This window comes from Gouania willdenowi, chromosome 20 (assembly GCF_900634775.1).
Source record: "Gouania willdenowi chromosome 20, fGouWil2.1, whole genome shotgun sequence".
Classification (NCBI taxonomy): domain Eukaryota; kingdom Metazoa; phylum Chordata; class Actinopteri; order Blenniiformes; family Gobiesocidae; genus Gouania; species Gouania willdenowi.
This window is the reverse complement of record NC_041063.1, coordinates 26,733,752-26,745,701: the sequence shown is the minus strand read 5'-3', so window position 1 is coordinate 26,745,701 and position 11,950 is coordinate 26,733,752. Positions and strand designations below refer to the sequence as shown.

Here is an 11,950-nt window from a genome sequence, read left to right as displayed (position 1 = left end):
TTTTACAGCAGTTTTACTGTGTTTTGGACTAAATGTTGGGATTCATTGGATTTTTGAATATCTGAGGAGTATTTTGAGACAGAATATATAGATTCAGTCAGACATGGCGTCGCTTTAAAGGTGAGCAGTGTTGGTTTGATTTTGTCAAAAGTTTGACAAAATAATTGAGTGTTTGCTGTGATGGTTGTGTTTTAGAATGGTTTATGTTCAAAACGGAAGATTCTCAGCTTTTAAACGGTACATGATTCTGTGATTAGCTGCTGTATGTGAGAAGCATTTAATCCCTGAATGAGTGAGAACATGCGTGTTGACCCGTAGATGGTGAACGTTAAGGGTTTAACATTTTACATTATCGTCAACACTATCAATTACGTTACTAATCATTTTGGCATTATTGAATATATTACACACATTGTGGTTGACGTGAATCTGGAGACGGTCTATATATTTAATTCTATTTTTTCTTTTTTCCACCCCTGGCAAGAAACTCAAACTCCGCCTACCAAATGAGGTGGAGTTTGACATTTTCCGATCTTCACCTGAGTTGCCCCTTAGTCCTGAAATGGGCCTGGTGTCACATGGTGTCACATGGTGCCACATGTCTTCACCTGTTGCCCCGAGCACGCACACACACACACACACACACACACACACACACACACACACACACACACACACACACACACACACACACACACACACACACACACACACACACACACACAGATTTGATGGATCCCAGCTCAGAGCTGAAGTTCACCTAATTAACGTCAAACCCAGCTGAGTTTCCCTCTGACGGGGGTGTGTGTGTGTGTGTGTGTTGGGGGGGGGCACTGCATTGTGAAGCTGGAAAAGAAACGCTCATCACGAGTGACAGACCAGCATCTTTAAACACCCCCCCACCACCACCACCCTCCTCAGTTTGTTTGTGCCAATCTTTCTGTCATCCTCCATCCTCAACCTCTTCCTCCTCCCTCTGTGACACCTGCTTTCTCCACCCACAGCAGTCAGACACGAAGATAACACACAACCTCAACAGCTCACTTATTAAAAGGATCCTAAACTGTTTTTTATTTATTTTGTATTTTACAACCTTTGAAATGTCCTTATTAGTCCATCTATGCCCAACAAAACACATTGTTATTCACCATATTTGTTGTATTAACTTTTAAAAATGAGACTACTTTACAGCAGGGGTCACCAACACGGTGCTCGTGGGCCCCAGGTAGCCCACATGGACCATGAGAGGGACCCTCTAGTCCAGGGGTCACCAACGCGGTGCCCGCGGGCACCAGGTCGCCCGTAAGGACCAGATGAGTCGCCCGCTGGCCTGTTCTAAAAATAGCTCAAATAGCAGCACTTACCAGTGAGCTTTTATATATATAGATTTATTTATTTAGCTATTCTTGTTTAAATCACACTTACATGTAACTTAGAAATGACAATACATATATATAAACACTTAAAATGTAAAGTGTTTTTTGTGTTTAATACATACTTGCCAACCCTCCCGATTTTCTCCTGATTTCTGCCCGACATTGTCCGGGCGGACCATCCTTCACTGAGCGTCGTTTCCAGCCAGACAATAATAACGATTACACCGCATAAGAAGAGGAAGAAGACTCTTCTTCCTCTTCTTATGCGGTGTAATTATATTATTGTAATAATAATATTGTTGTAATAATAATAACGATTACACCGCATAAGAAGAGGTGTAATCATTATTATTGTCCGGCCGGAAACGACGCTCAGTGAAGGATGGTCCGCCCGGACAATGTCAGTGAGGAAATCAGGAGAAAATCAAATCCAACCATGTGTAGGGAAGTGTTTCTGTTATGGTTATAGCCGTTGTTGTATAGGCTATGCTTAATTTTCCTTTTGTTGATTATTTTTATTTCAAGCATACATTGCATAGATTGATGGATAATTTATGCAATGTATGCCTTTTTTGTTTAATTTTATGTTATTTATTTTATTTACTCTACTACTACCACCATTTACCATTTGCACGGGTACTGTGGAATTTGTTCTTTACTTTAAATGTGTTTTTCAAATAAAAGAACACTGTGAAATTGAATTATTTCATTTTCTCTTTAAAAAGCAAACTACCCCCCCCCCCCCCCCCCCACTCTTTTGAAAATCTCCCTAATTATTATTTAAGTGTGTATCAAACTGGTAGCCCTTCGCATTAATCAGTACCCAAGAAGTAGCTCTTGGTTTCAAAAAGGTTGGTGACCCCTGCTCTAGTCATTAATGAGCTCCATCTAAAATCTGATTTACTTTCCAGGATTTGAACAAACAAACAAAGATAAATACAGACAACAGTAAAGGTAAATACTGCTGCAAGTTTTAGTATTAATTTAACAATCTTTAAATGTTTATTTTCACTGAAACATTGTGACAATTTATTTTGAATGCGCTAAATTTGGTGTATGGGTTGTGGCATAGACGTAAAATCCGAGGGGGTGGGGGGGATGGGGGGTTACAACCCCTCCAATATTCAAACCTAACTAATTTAACCCCCTGAATATTTTTGTCCAAACATAAATTCCAACACATTTTATTTAAAATGTCCTACGTTGATGTGTGATGTATTTTACAACCATTTAATGACATTTCTATGACACACCCCTTTCCAGCTGCACCAGAATGTGGGAAATTGCGCATTTTGTTATTCAAACAAACATTATTCCCTTGGGTTGAGGCATGTTATATATAATAATATAATATAAATATATTTTTTATTTATACGATATTTATGATATTTTTTAATTCCACCTTGCATTTAAAAAAATGAAAGGCGGATCTTACAAATTGAGCATTTTTTTTTTTGTTTTACGATTAGTTAAAAGTTGTTCGTTGGTAGCTAATAAAATAGCAACATGGGGATTTTCTATGAAATGTGGAAAATGAAACAATTGAATAAATTAGGAGAAATAAAGTGTTTCATGTTGAAACCTTAAGATTTCTTACTTTTTTTAGTCACTGCTAGCCTACCTTATTATTTTACCCTCTAATTAAAAACAGTGAAAATGTAGGATTTAAGAACCTCTTTTGTAGCTCTTTGGATTATGCTATACAGTACCTATGAAGTGGCTCACAGTTTCACAAAGGTTGGTCACCCCTGCTTTACAGTTTTGGAGCCAATGTTCCTCCATCTTAAAATCACATGATTGATGATGTCACACGGCCCCACTGCCTGTAAACATCCCATTGTTTTCTATTGGAGTGAAACATTCAGCCTGATTTTTAGATCATTTAACAGCTTTTTGGACCATTTAACAGCTTTTTTAGTCAAAAAAACAACTTGTGCTGCTTTTGGTTGCTCTAAATAATCAGGAAACGTTAAATATGACGATATAAACCTTTTTTGTTTACAGTTGTGACCCCCCCAAAAAATCTGTGACCGCAGGGGGCGACAGTTCCAACCCTGCTTTTTCATAGTAGACATTGAAGCAGAGAAGAAGAGCTCTCCTAGGGGACCTTTACTCTCCCTTAAACAGTGCGCTGAAACGCTCCGGTGGCTGGAGTTAGCGAGTAAATCACAGAATTAGAATAAAAGCCCTTTTGGGTGGGAGTCCTTCAACAGTCCATGATTACTTGCTCACATGATTTCAAGATAGTGGAACAGAGGCTCTAAAACTGTAAAGTAGTCCCATTTTTTAAAAAGATCTACTAATAAGTACATTTCAAAGGTTTTTGGCCACATTTGTAAAAACTCCCTTTACATATCAAAGTTGATGATATCCATATTAGTTTTGTTAGAAAATACGAGTTTTTTATACTTTTGAATTTCAGTGTCGTGTAATAGTTTTTGTTCCATCTGTCCCAATGTTCTCTTGGTTTTTCACTAATGTGGAATGTATAGTTCCAACAGAGAGACCCTGCGTGGTGTATTCTATCAGTATGTTAATTTTCCAAAGACCTGTAGTGTCATTGCTGTATAAGCTCTTATGTGGAGAGTTTTTCTAGTGTGAAGAGCAGCCACTTGTTTCTGATATTTCTCCGTCTATGGTGTAACGATACTGGGAGTTTTTCTGCAATTACCAGAGAAAGAAAGTGTGGAAAAACTCATTTGTAACGCAACTGCATGAGGATGTGGTATTTTCATGGACAGTTTTCAACAAAACAATGTTTATTTCTTCACAAAACCTAATAATTGAGCATATTATGTCATTTATAAATTGTATTCACCAGTTATTTCAAATCAAACCATCAATGTATGGTAAAAAGATTAATAACATATGCTGCAGCTACATAGATAATGATAATTATTTAGTATACAATGCATCTGATGTTGTAGATTTATTAGGAACACATGTATCAGGTGTCAGAAGTGGAACAAAGTGCAGCATACAATGGGAACATTTTAAAATCCAAATAAAAAGACTTTTAATCATTTTTAATTTTTTTTAAATCATGTAAAGCACGTTCTGTACACAAATACATCTGCTTTGCTTTGCGATTACGCGGTTACAGAATTGTAATCGCATAACTGATAAATCATTACAATTATGGCGTAATTATAATTTGAAAAAAATCTGTTGCTGTCGTAATCGTAATTCAATTGTAATTGAGTTCAGATAATTGACTTTGCAATTGAAATTGCCATGAAAATTCTATATAAAGCGTCAATTATAATTTTGTTCCACACATATATAGTTAACAATTTTAAAATATCTCTCATATCAACTTTTTCCACATTTTATCATTAAAGAAAATGAAATCTAGAGCTATATTGACACAAAAAAGGCTCAGATGTCCACACCAAGAATAATAAAACCTAACTTTTCATTGATGATGAACCCTAGAAGGTAATCAATAGATAGGAAAGACATGAGATGATAGATATTTGTTTTTAGTGTATTTTACACCTGATTAAGGACACGTTATTATCGGAGATGGTTAACTTTGTTATTTATTTCCGGCTCAGCAATTGTGATTAATTGTATATTTGAACTTTAGTAATTGAGAACATAATTGTCATTAACTTTTTGAGGATAAAAAAATAATTGTAATTTAATTGTAATTGGAAAAAATGCTGTAAACTGTAATCATAATGGAATTTTAATTTAACATAGGTAATTGAAAACATAAATGTAACTGACTTCAAATCTCTTATCTACCATACACTTGGTACTTTCCCCAACACAACAGCCTCTCTGTCATTCCCAGTGTTCCCAGTCCCACCCTTTGCCACATGGCCTTGTCCATCCATCCATCTGATTGACACGTTATGAGCCGATTCCTGCATAAATGACTACGACATGCCAGGAATCAATCTCACTTAAACTATCTTCCATTGCTAGCACACTATTATATAATATAATACAGAGAGAGCAGAGAGGGGAGTTCCACTCTAATGTTATCAAGCTGCTGCTGGGGAGGGGGCGGGGCCATCACTCAACTGCAGATTAGACCAGTAGGAAAGGATGAAAACCATTGGTGTACCAAGGGTAACAGTGAGGTAATGGTGCTTTTATTTTGGTGGCCGTAGGAAGAGATGCAGTAGGCAGGGTGTCAGACATCAGTTGGGTTGAATTGGAAACCAATAAGATCCCATTTAGTTGTGTTAATAAATGAACGGACAGTGCCATCTGTGTTTAAACTGTGTGCTACAGACAAAAACACGAATCATTCCCGCTTCTTTTTGTTCCTCGCCTGGTGTCACGGGGCGAGTAAATTTACCCACGAACCCTTGGCGGGGGACAAGTGAACTTTCATTATTTCAGATTCTGTCGACCCACAAATAACTTGACTCAAGAGACAGAATGATTGATACTCTTCATCATCTCTGCCTCCCTCCCCAACCCCCGATAATTCAATTCCAAATAACTGCAGCAAAGCTGTGTCCCCCATACCAAGGAATTTACCAATAGAGACACACTATTGATCCATAAACACCACAGAACCTTATGCATTTTTCGAGGCTTAATGAGAGCACTGGCCAGAAAAAAACCCCCAAGAAACCTCCTTTCTTGCAATAATTTCTCAATAGCACCTACAACTGAAAAAAGGGACATTTAAAATTCCACCAAGGGTAACATTAACCTTATTTCAATCCCCATAATGAATTTACAACCCCACCCCCATTGCCTACATGTAACTGTCCTTCTCCAGTCCTGAACAGTCATTTCCATCCATCCACAGCGATATAATCACCCCGATCATGACCCCCCTGGAGTGTAAATCCTAGGTTCCCAAAGTGGGGGTACGGGTACACCCAGGGGTATGACTTTAGCAATAACTAAGGCTCATCGCGCAAGCAGCAACCATAAAAAGTTATCTGGGGCGCTCTGGGGGGCTCGGCCGGTGAGCCTTGGGGCCGGCGGGACAACTTGCGACGTCACCTTGGTAGGGGTTGAATTGACTAGTCGATTAGTCGACTTTAGTGTTGTCTCGCGACTCTGTCTACGTGACGTTGACTTGTCGCAATACCTGACTTTTGCCCAGGATGGCGGTGCAACACAGCAAAAAAAGGGTCCTAGTACCCCTGCACGGCAAGGCAGCACAGCATCAAACGTTTTTCCTCAAACTACAGCTAGTAGGCAGATACTACAGCTAATAGACATGCTAACGTTAGCAGTAGTGGTAACATGTCTGTGTATCAAGCAGATCCGGAACAGGACAGAGGCTCTGTTAGCGGGGGAAGATCGCTGTTGGGCCAAAATCTTTGGAAAAATCTGTGACGGGAGGTGACGACAGTTCCAACCCCTGCGGCTTTTGAGAGGACATTTACTCCCCCTTAAACACGTTTGTAATTCTTCTACAGTCTGCATTTACTTCACCCACCAGAGCGTCATGTTTAAGGGGGAGTAAATACCTCCTTAACAGCTACGAAGAGGTTTAGCACTCTTCTTCTCTACTGCAGAGAAGTCACAGCGGTCACACACTTCGGCACAACACTGGCTTCGGCTCATGGTTACGTCATCGACTAGTCGACTTGACTAGTATGCACATAGAGTCGACCTTTAAAATTTTTTAAGTATGCACAGTGAGCACACTAGTCATACTCAACTGTCCTACGATGCATTGCGAGCTGTAAAATGGTCGTGGGACCAGCTTAAAGCTAAAAATCAAACATCTCTTCTTGTCTTCCATCAGTTTTTTAACTGTTCTTATTTTGAAGTTAACAGGAAGTTTAGCCAGTAGCACAATGGAGGGGTCTCTGACCGCTTTCTCCACTTCAAATGTTTATAGAATTTCAAAGGTGGAGAATCAACAGAGGTATTTAGCCTCAGTGCGCGGAACATGCATCATATCCTGACCAAAATGGCGGCTGCCCATAGTTTATGCCAGTTCTTTTTTTAAAAAAAAAGTGCACATATTTTGTTTTTTGGCAATTCATTAACACTTTTTGTTAAATGCATTTTCAGTACAGGTACCCTTTAAATAAAGTGAACTTGTTTGCTTACAGATTATTACAATTCTTTATTAATATATATTATTTCTCAACAGGTTAGATGAAATTCAGAGACCAACCTCACTGTAGGGCTACATTGTATATGACATTACTTTATTACATTTTTTAAAATGTGCAGGAGTAGGAGGTACAGATTAAAAGTTTTGGGAACCACTGAAAGCACTTTAATGCCCAAAGGCTCAACAGCTCCATTCTCATGTGTTTTACGGAGAACTAAGGCAGTGATCTACACCCGGTTCTTCACAGACCCCTCTAGTCCATGTACATTTCACTAATGCTTAAATTTATCACTTCAAAGGCACAGGAAATTGCTACATAATTCAGTTTAGAGAAAATTTTGCTAAGACTGCATTAAAAAAAGGTGAGGTGAAATATAATCTTGTACAAAGCTAAGCCTTTATTGGAAAGGATTATCTGTGGCATTTGTGTTGATGAGAACCAAAGTTTCTTCCTCGGTGCTTAAATTATGCATTTTCTCTTTATAAAACTGTCCTATCTGTACACATGAGCTGAAGTCATTTTTTTCTGCCTCGTGTGACACACGCTGACATCACACAGGCAAAGTAAGGAGGAGTAAGAAACTATAATTTCATTACAAGTATTTCCATAATAACGTGTTACACTACTACATTACTCCAGATTGTAATCTTGTTACAATAACACCCAACACTGCCTATATCTGTACTCTAAAGCACACAGAGGGAAGCTTTGGCAGCTCAGGCTGAGGCTTTTTCACATCGGTTCAAATGGGTTTGAATTTACATTGCTCTTTGTAAGTCGCTACACATCAAAAACCTACTTTTTCAAATTCCTCCTTAGGGTTTTGTCCAATCAGTAGAGTCTTCAGTTGGACCTGATCTAAAGTTCAGCAAAAAATTTTATTGGCTCAAAATATGCGTGAATATTTTGTGAGTTTCCTCGCGAGCTATGAAAATGCATAACTGTTGCATATCTCGGTCAAAATAAATGCTAACAACACCAAATTTGAGATCCTTGGTTGGCAAGTGACTGTAAGGGTATGAGCAAAATTTTAATAATTTACACCACTAGGGGGCGCTGCAAATATGTGAAATTTATATCTCCTAAATGACACGACCGATTTTTACCAAATTTGGTGGGTATCACCTTGGTCACTCGCGGGGCGGTATCTCGAAGTTAATTGTGATTGGTCAAAGTGGGTGTGGCTTATTACAACATACATTTAATTCAACAAACCTTTATTTCAGCTGAAAAATTATGTTGAGGGCTATGAAATTTACAGGGTACACATATAGGAGCACACAGATCACCCATAACAAAATGTGCACCACTAGGTGGCGCTATAATGGGTGTACATGCATTTTGGCCTGTAACTTTCACATTTTAATTCACATCTCCCAGACATCTAAAAGTCTCAGGAATCCGGCCCTTGAGGACTGGAATGGGGCACCCCAGTTCTACTTGATCACTTTGTTATTTCTCCAACTTTGAAAGTTCTGAATTTAAATTTTGAACAACAGAGATATTTAGCCTCTCTGTGCTTCAGGTTTTGGCTGTTGTAGCTTTAAAATGCATCTTGGGAAACTTGGAAGTATGCATCAGTGGGAACGGCCACCATCCTAATCACACTAATAGTATAGTAGACAGTATACACTCATTGAGTGTATAGTCTGTAGTACATTAGTATTTAGTTTTGAACACAGCCTGTGATTAGTCATTGCCTAATCAGTGCACCTGTGGATGACCTGATAGTTCCATCAACCAAACAGGGGTACAGACAGACCAGTAGTGACACAAACTCAAAGGAACCACAACTAAGACCCAAGACAATGAACACTTGACAAAGTAAAAATCATATGAATACAAACCAAACTAGTAATAGAAACCAACAGACCCAAACAAACTTCAGAAAACCAATGAGATCAGACCAAAAAACAGAGGAAATTTGAGCCAAACACTTTAAATCGTCTGCCAATTTAAGCGTTTCAAATTTTGCAAACACAAACTATGGTGAATCAATAGCAACAAAGGTTTATCCTTATTTTTTAATTTTGGTCCTTAAAAAAAGAAAAAAAGAGCTTGCAGATGATAAAGTTAGAACACATGAGCCAACTAATGTGGAAGGGTTGCTATCAACAAATGTGAAACGGTTGCCATGGCTGCAACATCAAAGGAAAAAAGAACCAAACTCAATGATATCATATCTTCAGTATCACTTCTCTTAGTGCTAGTGGTTGGGTTAGTCAAACTCTCTCACTGATTGGAGTGTATACAAGTTAAACAAACAATATTTGTGTATTTTAAAAGCTTAAATTCTGATGAGAAATGGCTGCTGCAGGTGAACCCCTAAACAAAGCAGCCCATCTTATGATGGGACCCCCCACCCTACAGCCATGGCCAGCTCTACCACAACAGGGACAGCCAGGATTTCAGCAGCGGCTCTCGACCAGTGGCACCCCCCCACGTCTACCTGGTGACCACACGGGGACGGTTCCCTTTCCCCCGTTCAGCACAGAGACCTATTTTCTTCATGGCAGAGTATGGCCCCCAACTCTGTATGGCAACGCCTCAGCAGTGTCCTGTTCCTGCAGGTCCTCATGATGGCATGGATGCTCCCCCACCTCCCAGAGAGGTGACACCACCTCCTCAGATATCTGAGAACCAGTCCAAAGAGGAGCAAAGGAAGCCAGTCATCAAGGAGAAGAAGAAGTATGAGCGAGAGTTTCTGCTTCAACTCCAGTTTGTCCCAGCCAGCGTGATCAAGCCTCCAGGTCTCCCTGACATCCCTGATGTCATCCTCCACAAGGCCAATAGAAGCCCTCTGCTCACACGTGAGCCCTGGTGCAAACCTAAGATAATCCATTACCATGACTTTACACCACAATTTGTAAACTTTGGACGTCCAGGCATGGGAGGAGGAAGCAGAGAACCAATGCAGAGAATGGAGCCGAGGAGGATCATTAACATGTCAGTTAATGACCATGTGCAGCTGAACAAGGCAGAGAACGCCTGGAAACCCTCAACCAACAAACCAGTGTGGAGCTCTCAACTTAAGAAGCAGGAGGAGAGGGACTCGGAGCAAACAAAGGACTTGCTCAAAAAGTTCCGCAGTATCCTGAACAAACTCACCCCAGAGAAGTTTGAGAAGCTCATGACACAGGTGAAGATGCTGACCATTGACACTGAAGAGAGGTTAAAAGATGTCATTGACCTCACCTTTGAAAAAGCCATCTCTGAACCAGCCTTTTCAGAGATCTATGCCAAAATGTGCAGCTTCCTTAATGGGCTTAAAGTCCAAAGCAAAGAAAATCCAGAATGCCAAGCAGATTTTCGTAAGCTCCTTCTAAACCGATGTCAGAAGGAGTTTGAAAAAGACAAAGACATTAATGAGGTCTTTGAGAAGAAAGAAAAAGACTTGGAAGCGGCCTCTGGGGAGGAGGAGAAGCAGCGTCTCCGGGAAGAGTTAGAAGATCTTAAAATAAGGCAAGGAGACGCTCGGTTGGCAATATCAAGTTTGTCGGCGAGTTATTTAAACTTCAAATGATCAGAGAGGTCGTCATGCATGACTGTATCATGAAGCTTCTAAAAAACCATGACGATCAGTCCCTGGAGGTCCTGTGCAAACTGCTGTCCACCATCGGTAAGGACCTAGACGTTAAAAAGGAGAAGCATCGTGTGGACCAGTGCTTCCAACAGATGGAGAAAATAGTAAAAGAGAGGAAGACCTCGTCAAGGATCCGCTTCATGATGCAGGATGTCCTGGACCTCAGAACAAACAATTGGGTGCCTCGTCGGGTGATCCAGGGTCCAAAGACCATTGACCAGATCCGAGAACAGGCAAAAATGGAGGAGCAGATGGAAGGACCACACCATCTGAGACCAAGACCTGCCCAAAAGCCTCAGTGCCATTGACGAGATAACTCGTATTTTGCATTTTTTTCACGGGGATTACTAGAAAACACCCTGGCGGAGGTCCCTCACCAATATCTAAGTTGTTAGGTGTTGTAGTGACCAACTGTACCCTGAAGATGGCAGCAGTGCACCTTTAGATGAGAGATTTGCCACTGATGCTACCCAGCAAAGCAGGAAGAAGCAGCAAAAAGGGAGATTATGGCGCTACAGAGTGATATTGTGAAGTATCCAGCAGCTCACAGCACCACATACTAACACAGAACATGTGTGGACCTGAGTGGATTATTGATAATGTTGTGATCGTGAGATAAAACCATCAACTAACCGGGCCAAACAGGTCATCCCTGCGTGTCGGGAGGAGGGGGGGTTTGGAGGTGGGTACAAAATACCCCCAGCCTGTGAGCCAGATAGCAAAATAATAAAAGTTTTGCCATCAAAAGCCTTGTCTCAGTGTTTTTTTTAATGTTTTAGATAAGGAAACAATGTTCCGATGTTACAGTTGTCACAAAAGCAAAAAAATAGCTTTAAAGTCACTGACAGGGTTTTTTTTTTTTTTTTACAAAAAGGCTGCTTTCTCAGCTTTTTGCTCTGAAAGTGAAGATTTGTGTAAATCTTGCTCTATTCAACCGTTGATTA

The 11,950-nt window shown here is 40.0% G+C and overlaps 1 pseudogene; it reads left to right on the top strand.

Annotated features, from left to right (window-relative positions):
- Positions 1–9,656: 9,656 nt before the first annotated feature.
- Positions 9,657–11,365, top strand: LOC114454424 (eukaryotic translation initiation factor 4 gamma 1 pseudogene; annotated as a pseudogene).
- The last annotated feature ends 585 nt before the right edge of the window (positions 11,366–11,950 follow it).